The following is a 21,899-nucleotide window of genomic DNA, read 5'->3' as shown; positions in this document are numbered from 1 at the left end:
GAGTGTCTCAACACCCTCCCCCTCACATGCTACAAACAGTATTACAACACCCCAGTGTTATTGCACCTAACAGCTGATGCAGACTTTCTTGCTTTTCACTTGTTCCCAGCTTTTTGAACACAGAATCTCTATTTTCATTGAAAAAAAGTAAAAAACGCACCAAACCCAACCGTAGTCACATTGTTGAAGACCTGAGCTTGAAAACAAGAACATGAGACACAGGATTTACACTGATGATGATAGCAGCCTCAGCAATGGGCTGCAGAAGTCCTTCTCCATGTAGGGAATTGGTGATTGGGTCTACAAGAAGATATTTTTCTATGGTCATCCTTTCAAAAATAATGAAAGTGAGAATAGGTGTGATAATTATAAATGGCTTAAGCCACTTTCAATTCTGGGCTGCAAATAAAAGGCATGTACCCACTTAATGCCAGTTCTTGCCCGCAGAGCAGGCCCAAGTCAGTAGATCCAACTGTCAGCTACCAGAGAAAAACAATACATCGTTTTCCAGCCAGATTGACTCCCTCACCTGGCTGGCAGTGAAAGCACATGACAGTGCTGCTGACAAGGAGAGAGAGGCATGACCAGCAACTTTAGAGAGAGCAGATCTAGTAAGGTATTAAAGGTGAGGCTCTTGTGTGCTTGAGCTTTGCTTGAAGAGAAAGAAACCCCAGATCTCCCTCCCTTGAAAAGGAACCCAGAAAATCACTATATGTATTACCAGCATTGATGTTTAGGTATTCTATGTGTCACTTGGAGATACCGAGCCAGGCAGTAGCTGGAAATAAGAAACTAAATGTGACAGGAACTAGAGAGAGAAGTGGGAGGAGAGGCCTTTGACCAGAGCCACAAAAGACCAATAAAGAGTATGCCAAGAGAGCCAAGCATCTGGAAATGGGCTCAGCAAAGACACTGGATAGAAAAGTGCTGCCCGGGTAAGAGTATACTCCACCTCTTCTAATTCATTTACTCTCTGCTTGAGAACACCTCATTCATGTTGAAACTGGCCTTTACCTGTCTTGGACTGAAAATATCCACTCAAACATCCACTCAACTAAAACATTTTATATCCTGTACTATTCTATTTGCATTCTAGAACATGTCCTGGGCCTCTCAAAGACCCCTTATAGAAGCCCAAATTTCAGAAATACACAAGCACAGCCTGAATCCTAAGAAAACAAATAACAATATTTTCCAGCATATTCAGTGAATATTATTGCCAGTCCTGCAAAGTCTGCTTTCTGCAAAAGTTAAAAAAAACCCAACAGGCACAACACAAAATAGGAAAAAACAGAGGAAACCATAACTACACATAAACAGCCTGAACTTCCTCCTCCTTCCTCAGCAAGAGGGCTTTGGTTTTCCCCTCACAGCTGTTCAGATGTTAGGAGAGGTCACTTGAGTGCTCATGCAGCTGAGGGTGATGAAACCCACTACTACTCTCTGTGTTAGGAAGCAGGGAACTCCCTTGTTTTCAAGCTGAGTTTCACAAACCACAGAAACTGGGTGCTGAGAGCCTGAAGAACTCTGGATGTGGTCCTGTAGGTGCCAGGAGAAAACCTGCAGCTAGTTTCACTGGAGAAAGGCTGGATCCAGAACAGAGTTTCACATTCACACCAGCCTTTCCATGCACGAGTGATGGTTTGGCTCAAAGCTGCCTCGTCCTCAGGAAGCGGGGCAGAGCCATGGGCAGAGCTGAGTGAAGAAAACAGAAATCCTTGGGGGTGAGCAGGAAGGGGAGAAATATTTAATCTCAAGCCACAGAATAGACAGGGAGAAAGATGTCCAGTGTATGATATGTGCAGCCGTGAGTGTGTCCTGTGTGATTGGTAGCACAGACCCCACATTTGACTGACAGGAGCTGTGGTTGTTCTTCTCCTTGCCTTTTGTTACATGTGCACACAGTAAATCCAGATCAGGAGCAAAAATGAAGAAGAGTGCTACTGTATTTCAAAACAGTTTAATAAGAGGCAACACCATAAGCAAGATATAGTGGTAAATCTGGAACAAATCCAGCTGTCTGTTGGAAAAGATTCCAGGCCCTTTCAAGGCTGGCATGTGTAACACTTGTTTTACCATTGGTGCAAGACACCCACAAACTCTTGTGCAGGAATAGCTGGGGGAAATAAATGTCAGAAAGCCCTGCAGGCCTCTGTGGGTCTGGGAATGTGAAGCTTGGGGATGAGCTTTTTGGACATGGATACAGGTGTGCATATCCAGAACCATGTTGTGTGCAAGGCTGGGACGTATGTGACAGAGGGAGGGGCTGGGGAAGAAAAGCTTTGGGAATGAGGAGCTGAAGCCTTACACAACCACAGCACTGCCTGCAGTGTGACCCGAACAAGTGGCTGAACAGTGAGTTATAGATCAGTAAGACCAGCTGAAAGAACAAACAAGCCAAGAAAATGATCCTTACAGCACTCTGGAATATGGGATTTTTATATAGTTGGATGCAGGTGTATTAAAAAAAATACCTACTAGCTAGTGCATAGTACAACAATACAGAATACGTGAGACTTGCTGGTCCATAGCACGTGGTTTAATCACAAATCTCTCTAGACACATCAGCTGATGTGCAGGACCCCAAGCTCTGCCACTCACGCACCCTCCACTGTATCAATTCTATCTGTAGGACAAGAAGCATTGCAAACACCAGCACAGGTGCACTGATATGGGTAGAAACATTTCACTGATTCTTCAGAGCCTGGTGTTTTCACTGCTTGTAGAAGTTCTTATCATGCTAAAAATACTGAATGCTTCTCCTGCTTGTACAGAAACACTGCAGGTAAATTAATCAGCAGCAGGTGAGCAACAGTTTGATTTCACCAACATGACCCTCACCAAATCATGAATTTCTTGAGCTGGGAAGCTGTATGGGCTTAGCTAGGCCTGATACCCATCTGCAGAGGATAAATATAGATACCCCAATAAAAACCAGGCGCACGTGTTAGATGATTCCATAATTTTTTCAGGATGCACAGAAACCTTTCCACACATAATGAACCAATATTTCTAGTTTTGCATCAGAACAATGGGGGACTGAGTTTGCCTACAGCAACTGATGATCCCCAGAGATTCCTGTGTGTGCAGAGCCTCTTCTTGCATTGTCCAAACACAGAGGGAAAACAGGCTGATGTGATTCCAGCCCCCTGCCCCTTTCATCCCCAACCTAGAGCTCTTTGTGTATCCAAAGGAAGAACACACAACGTGCACTCAACCAGACAGAGCTGAACTGCCTGCAGCCAAAATACAAAAGATTGGATATCTGAATTTTTTTTTGGTAGTTTAATCATTCTTTCATGTATAATGGATGCACAGGCAGAGTTTGGGCTTTTGAAAACCTACAGTAAAGCTTTACTTTATTCCTGTAAATCTCATGGGCTTCAAATTGAAGCATTCTCTTCTGTCAGCAGCATAATGCTTAGCAATGAAATTCCATGGCTCCAACAGGACACTGAGGATTTAATTAGATTTGGAAAATAGAGTGCTACCAATGAATTTGCTATTTTGGAGGCATATAAGATTCATAAGCCTTAATATAGCTGTAAACCCACCCATAAAGGGTGTGGGAAGGAAGGGACCAAACAGATAACCCCAAAATTCTGTTTTCTTCATTTAAGACTGAAGATTCCTGGAGGTCTAAGAGTGGAGGAAGCTAAAGGTTTTGAGTGTGTGTGAGGGAAGGGTCCAAACTATCTGGATGGGAAAGAAATTGGTGGATATATTCTCCAGCCCTAAGGAATGAATTAGACAATCCTTATCAGCCTGCTCCAGGTAAGAAGCAGTGAAAGGATGGAGAGTTGGGGTTTTTTGCTTAGTGGAGGTTGGAGGTGGGGACACAGCACAAAGCTTACAAGAAGAGATATTGTGAACCCTCCCTAACCAGAGCAAACAAAATATATTAAGGTAACAAATATTTCATATGGAAATTTTGTTTCTCTGTCTGACAAAGCTGTTTAAGGCTCGTAATGCCAGATATCAAATTACCCCAGCTATGTTGCTCCATTTCTGGAAGTCTCCAAGGCCAGGCTGGAAGGGGCTCAGAGCAACCTGGGATAGGGGAAGGTGTTCCTGCCCATGGCAGGGGATTGAATGGGAGGGGCTTTAAAGTCACTCCCAACCCAAACCATTAATTATTCTATGATTTTATGTGGTTTCATTTTCCTCCCAGGATATCGGAAATGTTGTCAGCCTTGTTTTACAGAAGGAAAGAGCAGGTGACATGCCTGGGGTCAGCTAGGGGCACAGGTAGGAACGAGGCTGTGCCCCATCTTTTTTAGGTGACCTAACTGCAAGGTCACAGCTGCTTTCCTAAATGAAAAACAGATTTCCATAGTGATGAGTCTGAGCTGCAGAGCTCAAATCGTGATCAAAGGTTTGGATGCCTGGCATGTAGGGCATTCAGGCCATTACTGCAGTGTGACTCATGGCACTGGAAGAGGCTGGCTGCAGCAGTCAGATCCAGATTAGCCGGTTTTGATGCAGTCAGCACTGAAACGCTGGTTCTGAAAGCCGCTGCTCAGGCTTGGTCAGGTGCCCTTTGTGTTGCCATAACCTCCACACAACTGATAACAACCCACATGCTTGTGGCAGTATCAGAACCCCCAGGAGCTCCCAGAGCCCCAGTTGCTCACTGTGCCTCCCTGCTCCTGTTTGGGGCACCACAATCCAAGAGCAGCACTGTAACTTCAGCTCTGCCGAGTTTTTAGGCCCAGAGAGGAAATTCCATCAGCACAAGCACTCTGAGCTATCCAGAAGAGGGAGTGCACACCATGCACACACGGACATCAGCAGTTGCTGTGCTGTGTCCTCCCAGCATAGGCACTCTGCAAATGTCCTGCCTCACATGGGACTGCCACCCGCTCAGGGAACTCATCCCCAACCCCGCACAGCTCCTCCTGGATGTGTGTATGCTTGATTTTTCCAGGGGGAGTGTATAAAATGTGTATTTTTGCTCTTTGATAAGCTTGCTTTACACAGCAGCTCTCTAGTTAAAATTAATTAAGTACATTTGGTTCCAAGTCCCTTGCTCCCTGATTTGATAAGTAACTTGTAGGCAATGTTGCAGAATGCAAACTCAGAGATAATTTCTCAGACTTAGTCAAGAGTGAAGTTTAAAAATTCCCTTTCTGTGAGCAACAGAGTTTTTTCAAGTGGAACTTCCACTCGTGTTTATCTGGGTTTGCAGCAGCAGCCCAAAACGGTGCCTGGACACTGCTGTAGGTGCCCTTGACAATTAAAAGTGCAGTCAAGTACAGGAACAAAGCCACAGGCAACCACCCTGTGCAGTGATTAACCAGTCAGACCTGCATTATGAAAAGGAAGCAAGAAGTGGGCAGCAAGTTTATAAAGAAAACAATTCTGATAATGCTTCCATGTTTTTCTCCTTTCTCCACTGACACATCCTCTTCCTCCCCAGCACATGCTGTTCAGCTGTTCTCCTGCTGAATTACCTTCTTTTATATTGGCCTAAATCACTGACCTTAGTTTGACTTTTTTCCACTTTGCTTATCTTTGTCCTTCACTCTAGTTAAGAAAAACCCCACAAGACTTAGCTCTGAAAGGTCTGAAAGGCAATATTAACTCTGTTTAGCTCCCAGTAATACTGTAAACAGCAATAACATGATTCTTTAATGATTATTACCTGATTTTATGTGCTTTCCTTAGCTAACCTTTCTCTTTTTCTGATGTCTCTTACAGATTATCAAGAGCCAGTATTCTGTTGACTTTTGTTATTCATTAAAAATTAAGTTCAAGGTCAACTGATAAATATATGTTGCTATTACAGTTTTGAAAACAAATAACTTCCATTGCAATGCAGTGAGAAAGATATTGAAAAGAAAAAAGAAAGGAAAGAAACTTCCTGCCTGTGCTGCATTATTATGCAATCCTAAGTGGGTTAAAAAGAAATGCACCGCTGTACTTTGAATTATCAGTACGGTAGTACACTGCTTTATCTTGCTCAACTTGCACCATCTTTCTGCAGGGAAGTCAAAATAGCAAGTTCAGGTAATAACCTCGGGTTATCTCCGGCAATGTAAATACCTGAGAAAGTAATTGGCATTAACTTGCAGTTTCTTAACAATGGTTCAGCTCTGTTATCAAGCCCTGGTAAGAGGTTAAGGTCCAAGTGCAGCCCAGATTCACCTGATCCCTGACTGTGTGAGGAGTAAAGGCAGCCTGAGGAAGGCACAGTCTGGGCAGCAGCACAGCAGAGGCACCTCCTGTAATGATCCTCAGAGCAGGAGGCCAGGCTGGACAGGGTTTGGAGCACCTTGGTTCAGTGGAAGGTGTCCCTGCCCATGGCAGGGGGTGGCACTGGAGGGGCTTGAAGTTCTCTCCCATCCCATTTCTCCCATCCCATGCTGTGAGAAGAGACAGCAATGGCTTCCTCTCGCCCATGCCATGTGCCTGGGAGGGATGCTGGCTGCACACGCTGCCACCACTGGGCAAAGGCTCCCTGGTGCCTGCCTACTGGGAACCTGAAGGTGCTCTGGCTGCTAGGGGCTGCAGGGCAGTGCTCACAACCCAACACAGATGAGTACCAAGGGACAAGGGACTGAACAGCACACCAGGGTTATTTCACAGCCCAGGCCTTGCAGGGACCAGCAAGATGTCCATGGACACCTGGAGATCAGGTGTGCTCATTGCTCGTGTCCTTGGCCTTTGGCAGGCCCAAGGCAGGGGCTGTGAGAGCCTCCAAGGCTCCCTTTAGGAACCAGACTGCAGTTATTCTGCTTGCTGGTACAATGGGCACTCTGCCTTCTTTCCACAAAACTCCCAAAGCTTTTCCAGCATAAGGATGCCTGGGCACACACAACAACTTGCACTACAAGGCTTGGCAAAGACGCCAGCTTTTGTTTAGCAGGGTGCAAAGGACTAATAAACCACTTAATGATTTGTGTCCAAACACTGAGCGCAGTCATGACAGCAGCCATCAGCTTTGGGGCTACAGTGGTGGCTCAGCCCCTGGCTGGGCTGGGAGTTCAAAGCCTGGCCACCAACAAGGGCTGGAAAAGATCTAATCCTCCTTTATTTATCTGTGCAGTTATTGGAACAAAGGAAGGAATGACATCAGCGAACAACCAGGATCAATAAGAACAGTCATGGAGAGTGGAAAGTTATGGCAGAGCTTAACCTGAGTGGAACAGAGGATTACCCTCACCTGACTTTGGTTTCTTCCAACCATGAGGGTATGTTGGTGGGATCCAGTGCAAGCTTTTCTACAGGAGTAGAAAAATTAGGAGAAAACAAATCCCTATTTATTGCACATGTCTAGACTGCAGTATAGGAAGAACAAAAACCCACAGAACATCTTGTTGGACAAACCAGCCATTCTTAGCTTAACACAGGAGCTGAAGCTCTCTGTATAATCATTCCAGCCTTCTGAGTTACCCAAACTATCAACTTCTAGACTTCTTTCCTTCTGCTGAGCCCAAAGGGTGTCTTTAATCACAGGTTACAACAATACCTTCCACAAATGCTTATAAAATAGTTCTGTGTTGCAGTTTTGACCTCCTTTAGTTTCTTTACTCCTTGAGTTTTTGCACGGATTTGCATAACCATGCTAAAAGCAGGGCTATTCACCTGCCTGATCTGATAAGAAAACTCATTTCCTGCTAGAGTAGGAATTTTATTTATTTTTAAAATACAAATGCATGATGCTGGCAGAGTAGCCATCAAAGATAAGGAAGTATCCAGAAGTTCTGAGCCCCTGACTTTATACAGGAAGAAAACACTAACACTGACAGTCTGTATTTGTTGTTTTCAAAGTTGTGTAATAAACTTAATGTTTTCAAGGAGTTTAACAGCATATCTGATGTCCTACAGGTTGTTTGAAAACAAAATTTCAATGTACCATTTTTCCCTTTATAGTCTCCAAATAAACACTACACAGAGAGGTTAAACCTTGACAGGGAAGAAAGAAAATCAACAGAAATTCACATCATTCGCACAGTTGCCATCCCACATGTTTAGAAAGATCACAAATATTGGGTGAAATGAAGACAACAGGAAGCACTGCACACTCTGGCAGCTTAAATGCAAAACACAAAAGTAAAACATTAAGGCAGGCCACAAGAAAGGTTTTGAAAAAACAATTTTTAAAGGGCAAAGGAGCAGTTATTGACAGAGATAAAAATGAACTGTGACATGACACAAGGATCATGTTCATCCACAGCCTGGGGGCAGATTCTGAAGGATTTTAGTGATCCATCCAGAGGACCTGAAGTCTGTTAGAAGTCAGTGTAAGGCACAAGGTTCCCGTGGTCACACGGTCTTGTGGTTCCCCTGCAACATGGATGACTGGATTGGAACAGACTGGTTTGGTGTTATTTTCCAAGGGTTGCTCTCCTCTACCACAGTTTTACAGTACAGTCTTGATATGGCAAAGGCATAAATTACTCTTGAGTAGCTTGCTCGTCTCTGAAATAAAGAGTAATTTCTTCTTCTCCTTTCCTGACATGCTACTTCCTGACAGTGAAGTAGCATCCTGGCAGTGCTACTTCACTGTTTGATTTTGGTGGCTTTAAGGTGACCACATACCAGAGCCATTCAGAGGGTTCCTCTTTCTCCTGTTACTTTTGAATATGTATGGTTATGGGTTTGATCCCCTCTTTCAAGAATTAAGCTCCTTCAGTACTGACACATTCTGCCTCAGATTATTATTCAGAACTAGTTCTTCAAACTAGTTCTTCATGATTTGTGATGTGTAGAGCAATTAAACAGCCTTAAAGAACTAGTATATATCACCTCCAATTTATCCTGGTTGGAGTCTGTTTCTCACAAGTTATAAGAAAGCATGGGGTCTTGGTCTGCTCTTTCTTCCAGCCAGGGAGACTCTAATCACCCTGAGAATTAGAAACATCCCAAATCAGCTCATACTGTTCCAGTGAGAGTATCCATCTGAATGTTACCAGCACAGCCTTAGACAGTGTCCCACAGGGATAAGGAATTCCTGGGACCAAGGCCACTCAACAGTTATGTTGCAAATGCAGATGTACCCCCAGGCTGACAGAGGCTCAGTCTGTAAACCAGACTCCTGCACAACAGAGACTGATCCTACTTTAGCAAGGCGTTCCTCTGGTCCCTGGGTTAAAATTCACACCAAAACTGGTCCACAAAGATCCCTTTGTAATTTTCTCCTCCTTAGAAGATCTTAGATATCAAGATGAGATCACTCGCATTTATGCTGTCTAGTTACACTTGAGTTCTCTTGATTTCATACAGATGACCTGCAATTAGTTTTGAGATGGGGAAAAAAGGGTATAAACTTGTTCAACAGAAGTTCAGTTTTGCTCCATCCACGATATTGAAAGCACTTGGGTCCATTGTCCCTGAGACTGTATGATTTTATGGAATGCTGTTATAATTACACAGAATTTAAATGCACCATAAATTTGTGTGCCGCTATATGTATTTCACCTGCTATGTTGACCAAAATGGGTGTGGAAGCAGAAATACTCTTAATACTTGAAAACAATTAAAAAGCAAAAACAAAACAAACAAAAAACACCAAAAAACCAACCAACCAAAAAAAAAAAAAAAACAACAGAGAGAGACTAATTAAAGTAAATGCACTAACCCTGAGTCCTGTGAGTAATCCCTTTCCCTGCAAATCATTCACTGACGTCAGGTGACGCTCCGTATGTGAGGCAGGATTATTTACTTGTCCAAGGGCTTGTGAGATTAGGTCTGAACACTGTTCCAGAAAGAGTCCTCAGAGGTCTCCAACTTTATCTTCATTATTATGCCCTCTGTAAAGCAGCCATTCCTATGAAACTCCCTCTAATAAATTCAGTTTATTCCGTGGGCTTTCATTTGTGTTGTGTTTTAGCTGTTTTCCTGCAGTCACAGTGACTAGAACAGTGACCTAAGGCTGAATTCAGCATTGTAAGGCAATGCTGTTGCAGGAATAGCTTAGGCTGGACTTCTGGTAAAAAGTTGGGTTTTAGCTCATCACTATGAAGAGTCAGCATTCATACACTGATATATAAATGTGATAGACCCTGATACACACCCAGTCTTTCACTGAGTTCAAGCAATGCCAGTACATCAAAGGAACTGTATCAAGCAGTTCCTTTGAACTGCTTGATACAAGATTCCAGTGTTGAATTATCTCATCACAGATGCAGAAACCTAGCTGGTACAAAGCTTTAAAGCTTTTACTACAGAAATGACAAAAAAAAGTCACCTTTTGTCATTTCTTTTCAATTGTGTGACTCCACAGGAAAAAAGATGGCCTATGTAGTACATATCAGTAATGTATCAGCATAATAAAGTCACATATCAGATTCATCCTTGTTCTTGTGAATTTTTAGCCTTGCTTCAATATAACATTGTTTCATTGAGTTATATAGTAGAATACTTGGAAGATCACTGCCTCAATCTAAGCTCACTAGTTTTTATTAGGTATCATGAAAAGGAGGCAACAGAAGAGTTTTTTAGTTCAGAAGCCATTTTCTTTGACACTTGTTGAATTGAATTTGCCCTTAAAATTGAATGTATTAAAATATTCATGTCCCAGAATACTATAAGGGAGTAAATGATATTGTTGCTCTTGTGGCACTTTGAATCCCTTCTCTTAAGCAACACAGGGAGCTGGCCATGTCTCTGTGTTCCCATCTGGACCTGGACATGGAACACATGGATAAGCACATCTGTACTCTTTGCTGGGTGTTCGTATGCACAAGTTCTCCCAGAAATAAGGCAGTTTTCAGTTTTTCTGCCTCCTGCTGTAGACCCAGCACTCAACTGAGTTCCCCACTGCTGGGTTTAAGATAAAAACAGGAGTTCCTGCTCTGTGAGAGAGCAGAAGTGCGAAGTGTTCCCAGAGCCAGCTTGAAAGCATGGAAAGAGGAAGCTCTGCTCGGGTGGATCTTTAGAACACACCTCATGTGGCCTCAAAACAGAGAAGGCAGCAGAAGGTAGCCTTTAAGGGCCATTTTGGTTTGGCTTTAATACAGAAGTGTGCTCTGACATGCCTTACCAATTAACTCATCATCTGCTGTCCATTATCCCCCAGGGCCATACAAAAACTGTGGATCAAGTTTAGGATAAACACAACCCTTCCCTATTTCCAGAACAGCACCAATGGCAGGACTGATACCATTTAGGGTTGCAAGAGAGAAACTCAGACCAATCTGCGGGATAGATTTGAAGCCCAGATTTGCAGCTGGAGGTAATCTTGGTCATTTAGGTCATAGCTAATGCTGTTTCTAGATTCAGCATGCACACAGAGGTTCAAGAAACTCCTGCTGTTGTGGGAGTATTATGCTGAGGAGGACTCAGCCTCCAGAATTTTGTGGTGTCCATTTCAAAGTGACAGAATGTGATCCATGATTTTGGCCAATGGCCCATCAATCATTTCCACAAGGACTAAAAAACCAGTTGATGCTGCACAGTCCTACCCAAGGGCAAAAAGGGATGAGTAACAAGGCATATAACATCTTTTTTTCCTGAGGAATTTGAACATAAAAGGAATTCATCTGGCACAAATCCTCATCACTACTACAACAAGCTTATAAATAATAAGTTTCCACCATGGCAACACTGGATCATAGCCTCAGCACAAGCAGCAGAAAAACCCTTCTCAATTCAGAGTCCATACCCATATCAGCTGGATTCTCTGGGCAGTTGCAGTTTACTTGTTATCCTTAAACCAGATAGCATCAACAGCTAGTTACCATTGTGTTGTGCTGCACAGATCCTTATTCTAAGGATTTTTTTTCCAAAAAGATCCACTTTCTAAATGATGATTAGATTCTATAACAGAGTTTCATGTACCCACAGCCTACTTGTGACTGGTGAAACACTGGTCTCAGTAGTAAAACATTGGCCTTAGTAGTAAAACTAAGGTGTAGATGTCCAGGTGAGGAAGATACCCTTGAAAATGCAGGGCTTTTCAATGGTTCAGAGGGGGAAAAGAAATTCCATCTTGCCAGAATGCATCATGAAGGATCATGGCACAATTCCTGGGCAGAGGATGGGGAGCAGGCGCAGAAGTCCTGCCCAACCAGCACCTCTGCCCAGCCCAGTCACTCTGCTGCAGGATGGATTTCTCCTGAGAGCAGCAAAGCACCAGTGCTGCCACTTTCCCCTGATGGGCTTCCCCTGAGAAACAGCATGGAAGTGAGAGCTGCAGTCCTACAGAAGCATCCAGAGGCACCTGCTTGCCAGGAAGTGCTTTTTCCTCTTAGATTCCAGTCACTCCCCTCTTCTCCAAGGGTGGGTTTTAGTGATAAGACCATAAACCATGACTCACATTTACACAAACCACTGTGAACCCTAAAGGGAACACAGCCCTTTGGGAAATTTGATCAATGTCACAGAATAAGCCTGCAAAGAAGCCAGAATTCAGGAGTGTCATTTCCAATCCTAGTGTGATTTGATCTCATTTTAGAGAATCATAGAATTATAGAATTGTTCAGGTTGAAAAAGACCTTTAAGATCACTAAGTCCAACTGCCAGGCCCACACTACACCTTGTCCCCAGGTGCCACTTGCACATGGTTTTTGAACCCCTCCAGGCACTCCAACACTGCCCTGGGTAGCCTATGCTGGGCTCTATAGTGGGGTTTTGGTTTTGTCTTGGTTTTTAAAGTACTAAAAGCTATAATTGTGATCCAAATCCCAACACTCTCGATGTGGATAAGGGGGGGGTAATACCACCACGGGTTTAGGGACACTCACATCCATTCTGTAACACTGCTGGAGCAGCTGGCCAAATAATTGAGCTGTTGCATTTTAGCATGAGTCATTTGTTTATTGTCAGTTTTAGCAGATGAATCAGTGACCCTGTGTGTCAAAGTCTCTAATGTTGATTTGTTTTGATATTTTCCTAAAATGTTAAATTGAGCCATCTATTCAATTTGCCAGGTAATCTTGCAAATTATTAACACTGCAATCCATAATAAAATAAATAATCAACAGCAGAACAGAAAGGTCTTACCAGGACAAAACCAATGATTTTATAAAGCCTCAGGCTCTAAACATTAAATTATTTCTTTTTAATTTCTAATTTCGTATTTCTAGTTAGGAAAATGCAGTCCCAAATGAAAAGCTCTCCCAGAGAAGATCAGCCGCAGCCCACTCTCTAGCCAGCATCTTTAAAGTCTGAGCTTCTCTGGAAACTGCAAACTCCTGCTGCAGGAAGAGAAGGATAACAAATCTCCCCCAAATCTGTGCTATGTATATCCTCCCAGCTCTAAGTAACTGATAGACAATGAATCACAATGTTCTTTACCTTCCTCCCTCAATAACAGTGCTTAAATTCAACTAACAACAGTTCAGAGAAACTGTTCATGGACAAGTTTTCTGGACCTGCTCTTTAACTGCACTAAAAATTGGTCCCCAAAGCCAGCCTGGCTTATCAGCAGAATAACCCTTTGAGAGACTGAAATGCACTGTTCTAAGAGAAACCATCAGACACTGAAAATACTTTCCTTCTGGGACCAACACAGTCATTTATATCAATATAACAAAGAAAACATTTACTGTGAGAAAAAGCCTTCACTATATTATGAACATAATAAATCAGAGCTTGGAATTCTATTTCATTTAGGCCACTAAAATAAATCTGCAAACATTTGCCTGAGCTGTTTGTCCTTCCTCTGAGGACATTACTGTTGCAAGATCTAAAACTCCCACACATACCTCTATTTCTTTCTATTTACCCTTTTAAAGTAGAAATGGTCTGATCAGGAATGCCCTGTGCTGCTGTCCCTCACTTTATCAAGCTCCTTAGGAACAGACAAAAATCCCAAAAAGATAAGGCTGCACATAGGATTTAAATCCATAGTGGTTTCGATACTGACTTCAGATCAAACACATGAAACATACTGACTTCCAAGTCTCTTCTACTCCTTTTTAAAAAGTGCAGGCTTTTTAAATGAGATTTTCAGCTGCCTCTGCTCAAAGTAGATGCACAAATATCTCATTGTGCCATTTCAGGGGCACTGCTGCCAGGCTTAGACTGAATTTTTAGGCTCAGGAATGCAGGAGTGGGACCCAAAATGCTTCCCTTGTGTTTTGTGAGGATTCATTTCCAGTGTGGCTATTTCCATCCTGAGCACTTGGTCTGCAGGAGAAGCCAACTGGAACTGTCAATGCCGTGACTCAAAGTGAGCTCCCAACTGGGCTCTGCCTGATCCTCACTCCAGCCCCAGCGCAGGGTTCATTACCAGCACCTCTGCAGGCTTAGAGCCAGTAAATAGGAAATAGCTGGTACTGGGGATGAAGAGGAGTCTTGGCAACAGGTCCCATCCTGCCTTACAAACCCTAAGCAAACACCCACCAAGGCTGCTTTTCTATCTGTAGGACCACTGGCTACCAGTGCCCACTGCCACAGGTTTGAACTCATGTCCAGCTGTGTCTCAGACAGAAAAACAGCGAAGAAAACTTCCTATTAGGTGTTGTTAACATCAATTTACTATAAGTGGAGACTTACTATCAATGTATTTCCATAACAACTAAATCCAGCACCATGGTAAAGGCTCTATCTGCCAATTAAGGGATTTCCTCTGTAAGGCTTAGAGTACTTTAGATTTGTACTGATGTAGTAAAAGGAATATCTTTATATAACTAATTACATTTCTATTTTTGCAACACTTCACTTCCCCTCACAAAAATGAAAAGCTTTCTGAGTTGCTTTTCTTTAATACAACAAATATGCTCTATTTCATCAGACTGAAAGTCTCATGTATTTTGTCTGCCTGCCTATTGGACCTGTACACGTGGCCTATATAATGTGTCATACCTTTTACAAGAGTAAATTTTTAATCCACTGCAGTCTTGGTGACCTCCTTTGGAGCATTCAAAGTACAATTCAGGCTTGGTTTACATATTGATAGCCACTCCAGAACATGATCAGCGAGCCATGGTGTTTCCACATGAACTATGGTGCCAGCAGTTGGGCACACTAAAAGCCACCCTAAGCACACCCAGTAACTCTCTGTCCTGGTGGAGCATGGCACAGACCCCTCTGGTGCAGGCAGAGCCAGCTGTGCCTCACATGATTTTCTCTGTATCCAGGCTGACTCTGGTCCCTCTTCCTCCGCAGAGGATTTTCAAGCATGCCTGAACACAGACCTGTCACAGCACATGTCACAGTTGAGACGGCCACGGCACAGAGTATCATCATACAATTTCAGAAAGCTACAACCCATACACAGCAACACCACACCATTTCAGAAAGCTGCAAGCATCTGCCCGTCTTGTCCTTTAGCCCAGCCTTTTATCCCCTCATGTTCACACATTGCACTGTGTGCCCTCTGCTCCCTTTGGTGGCTGCTCAGTGCCCCTGGGCACTCCATGGCTCATTGCTGTCAGTGTTGCTTCTCTTATCTGTACCCACTGGGAATGAGGCTCCAATTACCACAAACTGTGTACCTACACAGGCCTCTTGTCCAAGAGTGTTCTGTAGATTATGTACCTACAGTCAATTTTGGCTCCCAAAAAACAGGGGCTAAAACACCTCCACTGCACAGTAATAGACATGAAAATGCTACTGAGCTCTTCAGGTATCTAGCAGCAGGTAGGATCTTTGATACCAGTGGAATTACTTTGTCATAGTGGATTTACTGATGTACATGAGATACAGGTAAAAATGTTGGTGGAGAGGCCACATCACCTCCTGCCATCCCAAGAGGTGGGAAACACCAAGGAAGGGCAGTCAGGCTGTAGGACTGAAGGGAAGGAGGACAGGCAGAGCTCATTCCAGGCAGCAGTGACACACAGCACCATTTCCCAGCCCCAAGCAGCAGGAGGTTTCCAGGTTAGTTGGAAATTTCTTTTTGGCAGCCTGGAAGCCAGAACTGAGTGGCCCTAAGGACACTGCACAGCCCTCAGTGGGGAAAGGCTGCCTGCTTTGCCCTTAGGGAGTTTTACCCTGGGAAGAAATGGAGAAGAAGCCACACATACAAAAAATATATAATAAACCCCATAAAAATACCTACATATTATAGCAATCAGTGCTATTAAATCAAGTGAGTAAGCATAAACAGATCGACACAAAGACAAGGGGAAATACGAGCACAGTCTCCTCAGAGGCAATCAAAAATTTTCTTTCTGAGCAAATAGATTATTCCTGTTGGAATACTTCTGTCTTGAATGCAGACTGAGCAGAAATATGTTTTTTTCTGTTTATTGGAAGATCTTCCCCAAAACCAGTTTATTTTATTTTCTATAAGTTTATATAAAGCCAGTTTATTTTATTTTCTAGAAGTTTATATAAACCTGCTCTCCAGCTAGGTAGAGAGATGGATGGAAATCTTGGATTTCCATGGGTTTAGGCAGTTTGTTGTTAGCTACTTGCAAAGTGTCCCAAACATCTGATGAATGGGAAAAATCTGGAGTACTAATCTGCTTCAATGCCAGTTGTCCTGTGCTACCTACACCACTTGTTTTGTATACAATAGATAAATAGTACCAAGAGTTCGGGGATGTTAGTTAGGGCTTATTTCTGTGACCCTTCTAAAGGCTCCACAGTATTCCCTCAGCCTCACCCTTCACCTACTCCTTGTGCTAATATTATTGTTGATGTTTTTAACCATCTGAAATTGATTTGTTTGAATGACCCACATCCCGATGTCAACCTGGCCACAGGATCAGCAAGTTCATAACAAACTGCTTGGACACAGAAGGTAGGAATCCACAGACAGGAATTTCTGTCTCACTGGCAGGTTTTCAGGGAGAGGTGGCTGTGTCTTGTTAACACAGAGCTGAGCATATACCCTATACCAAGAGGGACATGGGGCAGGCTGAAACCTGTTCTCTGGAACATAGTCAGGAGGACACCCAAACACTACCTTTCTTCCTCATGATTTTTTACAGTCTGAATCAGGATTGCACCCAGACACACTCCTAGGACATATAAACACTCATATTTCCTTTTAAATACTTACAGCAGAACAGAAAACATGAGTTTTACTGCCTTTTCCCCAGAAGTGTGCACAACCACTGTGCAGTTACAACATTAGTGCAGTCTTGGACTCGATTCCTTCCCATCCAGGATCTTTCTGAACCATTTCTTTATTTCACACAGCTCACTCAATGGGCCCTCTCCAATCCAACCCAGTGTCCCTTCAGGGATATGGGCTGTTTACCCAAGCTTGATAAAGCAGGATTTGACCTGCAGCGTGTTGAGGAAATACACCACCGTCTTTAAAAAGAAAAGGTAGAAGGAAACCTGGGTAATGTATCCCTCAGTCAGCCTTTAATCCCTTGGAAACTCATGCACAAACAAATATGAGACAAGAAGGCAGCACATTAAGTCAATGCCACACATGTTCTTGGTGCAGCAAGTGGCCCAGGGGCAGGAGGGGAAGCCACAGAGGTTTCTTCCCTTCCCTTGGTGAGGCACATTGCCACAGGACATTCTGGGAAGGAACTATCACCTGGAGTGCAGCTATCAAATCACAGATGTGCAACTTGCTGAAAAAATTCCTCTCCAAATGCAGCCATCAGGAGAAGATTTACTGTCAGACCCCAAGGGTGTTGGAAGTGGGATTGAATCATTTAGGGTGAGCCTAAAAGTTACATCTTAATACAGTGACTGCAGAGAACAGAGAAACTTCATTTACAAAATTTGCAAAGCAATTGCAGATGCTCTGGAAGCCAGGATCAAAACTCAAAGTTGTCTTGACAAAATTAAAATTAGGTCAAAAAGCAAAGAAACAGGATCCTCAAGAGACTATCTTATCTACCCTCTGACCATAGGATCTGTCAATACAATTGATTCCAGTAGTTTGTCCAACTTACTCTTAAAACCCTGTAGTGATATTTCAAGTGCTCCCTCTGAGTTTGGGGTTTGTTTCCAAGGTGTAAGTATATTTACCGCTTTCCAAAATCAACCCAAATCTCCCTTAATGTAATGCCTTTTATTTTTGTCTTGTCTGCTTCTAGACATAGAAGACATACTGCTTTCTTTCTTTTTGCAGCAGCTCTTTAAGACCTTCAGATTTATTTATGTCCACTCGCCTTCTCCCAACTGCTTTAAAGTGAGAGAATAGGGGTTGTTTTAACCTTGCCCTGAGAACCATGTATCTCAGCTCTCTGAGCACCTTCAGTGCTTCCCTCCCAGTGCTCCCCAGGCAGCCCATGTCTCTCCTGAAATGTAGCATCCAAAGCTGGACCAGGTCCTACTAATGCTGACTAGAGCAGACTTTTTCCAATAATGCTCCTTCTTGCACACCCTCACATGATATTTACCTTCTCGATCCCAGCTGAGCATTATTGATCAGCCCTTGATTGATTGGCTTTTAGACTCCCTCTCCCACCCTCAATTCCTTCTCTGCAGAAATGCTGCCTTGGGGCACAGGTGCAAAATATACCCCTTGTAATCAAACTACAAGCTGTGGGTTCCAAAGCCAGATAGCCATATCTCCATTTTTCCAGAGAAAGGCCAAATGACAGAGAAGTTATGAGCATGGCTGATGGCACAGTTTGGATGTTTTACAGGATTAGCAAATAGTGTTGGGTTTTGGATGCCAGTAGGCAGAACAAGTTTTCTGTTTTACACTCATGGATCCATCACTGTGACATGGAGTTGATTTTCCAAAATGCAGACAGTGCAAGACCAGCAAGATACCCCCTCCCAGCACCTTCTTGTGCATGACATTTCCTTCTAGCAGCTGCACAAATGTGACTGATCCTGATCCTTTTGGAATCAAAGTGACACCTGCTTCCCAAGGAACTCGATTCAATCCCAGCATGTCACCTGACTGCAGTCCATGACCTGTCCCCTGGGGTCCTGCAGGGAGACCTTTGTGTAGGCAGTGCTTCCTTTGATCCCTGAGCTCTGGGCTCTGGCAAACCAGCTGCATCACTGGGTCAGCCGAGGTGATCTTAACCTTTAGATGTGTTCCTTTGCTGTTGTTCCCAAGAGCATTGTTTGGGAGGCTCCTTTTTAGGCACTTCACTGCTGGCTGGGACATTTCCTCTGCTGGCCCAGGCCCTGAGCAAGCAAGGGAATGCACAAGATATTTCTCCCCACTTTGCCTTCCTTTCCTCTACTTCAATTCCTCTTTTCTTTGCCCCCTCTACTCATCTCTTTCACTTTCTTCCTCTTTCTCTCTTCCTTCCTAAACACAGAATAATAGAATGGTTTGGGTTGGAAGGAACCTTAAGGATAATCTCATTCCACCCCCTGCCATGGGCAGGGACCACCTTCCCCTATCCCAGGTTGCTCCAAACCCTGTCTAACCTGGCCTTGGACACATCCAGGGATCCAGGGGCAGCCACAGCTTCTCTGGGAACCTATGGCCTGCCCATCCTCACAGGGAACAATTCCTTCCTATACACCCTGCCCATTTCCAGCATACATCCCAGCCCAACCAATTAAAGACTCAATTATTCAGATATTCTCCTTTCACTACAGCAAGCCAGCATCCCATTTCCCATTTTCAGTGATGTCAGAAAGTCAATGCTTTAAAAGCCCAAAGGCACTCTCAGCAAATGCCATAATCCCATTACAGATGGGATTTCTATTTAATTGGAAATAAATAAGCAGGCAAAATAGCCCAACAGCCCTCCCCTACCTCCAAGCCACACTGTCACCCACCACTATTCCAATTTAAAATCCATATCCATTATTAAAGACATTGGGAAGTGTGACCATGCAAGGCTCCAATTCTACATTTATCCATGGAAAGGTGAGATGTAGGAACAAAAGTTTTTCCTCACTGCCCTCTGTGGTCACACCATAGAGGAGGAAGTCAGCCCCTGTCAGCTGGAGGGGTTTTTGTCAGGGAGAGCACTAAAGGCAGTGCCAATCCTGCTGGAGAAGGAAGGCTGGGATCAGTCACTCCCAGTAATCCCCGCTGATCTCTGCTGGCTGACATCTGTCATGCCAAGTCCCTGATGGCTGAGGAGATGGAAATCATGCTGAAGCACCCATGGATGGGAACTCTGTCCAGCTGCCAAAGCAGAGAGAAAATATGTGGTGTAAACCACAGAAAGAGCTGCTTCAGCTGGAAGCTTTCCACCAGAAAAGCAGGATTCCAAACATTGCGAAATACACCAAGTTTTACATCAAATAAGATGTTAGCAAATTTCTATTTAAATTTCTTTTGTCCATTTTTTTCATAATAAAAATGTCAGTTTGCCACTCTTTCATTTCCCTCTCTTTTCCCGAAAAGTCTTTGTCCAACTGTCTTTCCAATACTTTCTGTAAAAGTAATGATGTCAAAAGGAAAACATGCAACAGAAAATATATAAGAGATCTAAACTTCATCCTGCAAGCCTCATCCAAAACAAAGAAAAAGTAGAGGGAAGACAAGGAAAAATGCAAGAATGCAAGAAATATAATATTATAAAAGTCAGATATATGAATATAAGACACATAAGAAAATCCAGATCACTTTCAAACAGTTGTTTTATCATAAAAAGCTACACAGGAGAGTAAAAGGAGCACTTCATCCAGGCTTCTGCAGATTTTTAAGGGATCCTTAGCCCCAAACTGCATTGCCCAAGAAGGGGAGCACACATAATAAATCCTCCCATCTTACTCCATCAGACACACTAAAGGTTTGAATTTTTTTTCTTGGAAGCTTCCAAATCATGCAACACTGCCATTGCTCAGGTTGGGTTACGCAATCTGAAATTAACAGCAGACAACCAGAAACACTATTGCTTTTATCTTCCTCTTATAGGAAATCAGACAATAAACAGAGCCTCTAAAATTGAGCCAGGAGAATTCTGCAGTTTTGTTTCACCTGAAGAAAGTCAGGGGCACTGGCTCACAGAGCATCTCATAGAAAACTAAGGGAAAGTTGGGAGAGTAATCAGAAAGCATAAATCGAGAAGCAGTTTAATAGCAACCTCCTTGCCAAATCTTTCACTTCTCCTTAAGTCTTTAGGCACTGGATCCTGTTTTCATTTATTTTATGATGCTCTTTTGGAACAGACCTAATTTATTTAGGGAAAATGAGGACAGAAAGTGATTTTAGTCGAGGAACAGTCATTAAAATTACTAAAAATACTCTAGGAAAGGTTAAAAACAAACTAAAGGTTAAAATCAAACAAATAATCATGAGAGTATCTTAAAGTACAGATCAGCAAGTGCTTGCCAGTGGTGAAATGTTTACAGGAGCTCCACTGAAATGGCAATATTTCTAGCAGCTTTTGTTATTTTTTCTAACTGACCAAGATTTGCAAATATATTAGTTTGAAGTTGTATAAAAAGTACATACATATGCATGTATGTGTATAAAAACAAAATAAGTAGGACCCTTAGCAAGACCCTTATTACTGAGATGAGGAATAAGCAACAACGAAAAGATTCCCTTCCCCAACCTTTTGGTATTGTTTGTTTTAGTTAGATCCTAAAATACTGTGAACCTGTCAAAAGACAAATATTTTGGACAGACATTTGAATTGTCTGTCTAAAATAAGAAGGCACTCAAACAACAGAACTGGTATTCTGCATATAAATTCCCATGAGGACTCAGCCCTTATTCATGGTAAATACAGGACACCTTCCTCTGTGCTAGAATCAAACTACCTAATGAATGGTTAAGGGGGTCCACGTGGTATATTATCTGTCTTACTTCAGAGTAACTTTCCCACCTAGGCTTCACTATGTTTATTCTTTATGTGAGGGGTTTCAGTGGGGTCTGAAAAGATATCTAGAATTAAAAACTGTTTTATTGTTTTATTTTATTGCTTGAGAACCATTTAGATTGTGCTAGAGCAATTTTCCCTTGAATACAACAAACTCATTTTCTAAACATGACAGCTACTCCTTTCCTTACCTGTGTTGTCTAGGAAACACAGACAAAGGTTAATTTTCTTAAGCAGACCATTTGTTTCCTCTCCTGTCTATACTTCCACTATATCACAGCTGCAAGTGTTATGGTCCAGTAAAACTGAAAGCTTGCCTCAATGTCATCAAAATACTTGGTA

The sequence above is a fragment of the Taeniopygia guttata genome, chromosome 8 (genome assembly GCF_048771995.1).
Source record: "Taeniopygia guttata chromosome 8, bTaeGut7.mat, whole genome shotgun sequence".
NCBI lineage: Eukaryota > Metazoa > Chordata > Aves > Passeriformes > Estrildidae > Taeniopygia > Taeniopygia guttata.
The sequence above is the reverse complement of the archived record's forward strand: the minus strand, read 5'-3'. Positions refer to the sequence as shown.